Source organism: Benincasa hispida, chromosome 2 (assembly GCF_027475165.1).
Source record: "Benincasa hispida cultivar pf3 chromosome 2, pf3_genome.v1.1, whole genome shotgun sequence".
NCBI lineage: Eukaryota > Viridiplantae > Streptophyta > Magnoliopsida > Cucurbitales > Cucurbitaceae > Benincasa > Benincasa hispida.
This window is the reverse complement of record NC_143479.1, coordinates 28,989,408-28,991,324: the sequence shown is the minus strand read 5'-3', so window position 1 is coordinate 28,991,324 and position 1,917 is coordinate 28,989,408. Positions and strand designations below refer to the sequence as shown.

The window sequence follows — 1,917 nt, the reverse complement described above, 5'->3', positions numbered from 1 at the left end:
GTATCGCTTTTCATCCACAGACGGATGGTTAGTCTAAGCGAACAATCCAGACATTAGAGGACATGTTGAGAGCATGTGTGTTGCAATTTAAGGGGAGTTGGGATACGCATCTGTCGTTAATCGAATAACAATAGTTACCATTCAAATATCAGGATGGCACCGTATGAGGCACTATACGGAAGGCCATGTAGAACTCTGATATGTTGGAATGAAGTCGGTGAAAGGAAATTACTAGGTCCAGAACTTGTGCAACAAAAATTAGACAACGTTAAGATTATAAGAGATAATCTTAAGACGGCTCGAAATAGGCAAAAGAGTTACGCTGATAAGCGTAGATGAGAATTAAAGTTTGAAGTTGGTGATAAAGTATTTCTGAAGTTATCTCCGTGGAAAGGAATACTCAGGTTCAGTAGGAAAGGGAAATTAAGCCCAAGATATATTGAACCTTATGAGATAATAGAAAGAGTCGGTCTAATGGCATATAGATTGGATTTACCTCTAGAATTATCTCGTATTCATGATGTGTTTCATGTGGCAATGCTTAGAAAGTATGTGCCCGATCCTACCCATGTGTTTCCTGAACAACCGGTACAGTTGAGAGAAAATTTGTCCTATGAAGAGGAACCAGTGGAGATTATTGACAGAAAAGAATAGGTCTTAAGGAATAAGACAATCCCATTGGTAAAGGTACTATGGCAAAACCATAGCACGAAAGAAGCAACATGGGAAGCCGAAGAGCAAATCAGAAACAAGTACTCGCAGTTGTTTAGTTGACAGACTTGTAGCGAAATTTCGAGGACAAAATTTTTATAAGGGGGAGGTAAATGTGAACCCCGAATCCTAATTTCTCTACTTGAGTATGTTCCCTACTAAGACTAGTGTGATGAGTAGGTTGATGTGGACTAGTGTGGAATGGTAGAGGAAAAAGTCGAGATTTGAAGGAAAGAGAAAATTTGGAAGTTTAACTCCTGGGGAAAATTTGGAAAATATGGCTAAGTATAGAATTTTGTGTGGGATGCGTTGGAAGGGACCAATGTGTTGGAATGGTGTGTTGGATGTGTTAGATGATGGATGCGTTGGATGCATTGAATGATGGATACGTTGGATGCATTGGATGTGTTGGATGATGGATACGTTGGATGTGTTGGATGAGTTGGTGAAGGAAGGAAAATGGAAGTGAGGCATTGGGATGGCACGAGGGTTGGAGGGTGGCATGCGTCGGGTAACCTTGGCCAAATGCCCAGCCATGCGTCGAGCTGATTCGACCAGGTAGTAATATTCTTTGTTTCTCTCTTCATTTTCGGATTCCTGTTTAATGACCCGGGACGTAATCCGGGGCGTGAAGAATAAAAAAAATCTGATTTTTTTCCTTGCTTGATTTTGAAATGTTCTTAACATTTTATCTATTCTACATCTTTCCTCAACTATAAAAAAATACCAAGTAATTGACAGAAACGGAAAGAGAGGGATTCGAACCCTCGGTACAAAAAAATCGTACAACGGATTAGCAATCCGACGCTTTAGTCCACTCAGCCATCTCTCCCCAAATTGAAAAAGGATAATTACTATCATACATTGTATAAAAAATTGAAAATGAAGGCTTGAAAAAAGCCCTTCTTTATCTCTCTTTATTATCTTTATCCCCCCTTTTATTATTATTATATAGATATATAATTATAGTCATATATAATTACATTGATATAGATAATTATCTAGATATATCGATGGATATCTATCTATAAATCGATAAAAACTTTTTTGATTAGCAATTCAATTCCATTTAGATAAATTAGATCGTCGAGCAGCCTCGGCCAGTGCCCATGTAATGCGTCGAGCAGCCTCGGCCAGTGCTCTTGCAATTCGAATAGCCTCGGCCAGACGCCCCTGCCATGCTTTGAGCGGCCATACGTTGAGCGC

General features: G+C 39.4%; 1 non-coding gene across 1 annotated transcript; it reads right to left on the bottom strand.

Moving 5' to 3' along the window:
- Positions 1–1,455: 1,455 nt before the first annotated feature.
- TRNAS-GCU (transfer RNA serine (anticodon GCU)) lies at positions 1,456–1,543 on the bottom strand. Its single transcript has one exon. It is a non-coding gene; the product is annotated as a tRNA-Ser (tRNA).
- Between the last annotated feature and the right edge of the window lie 374 nt (positions 1,544–1,917).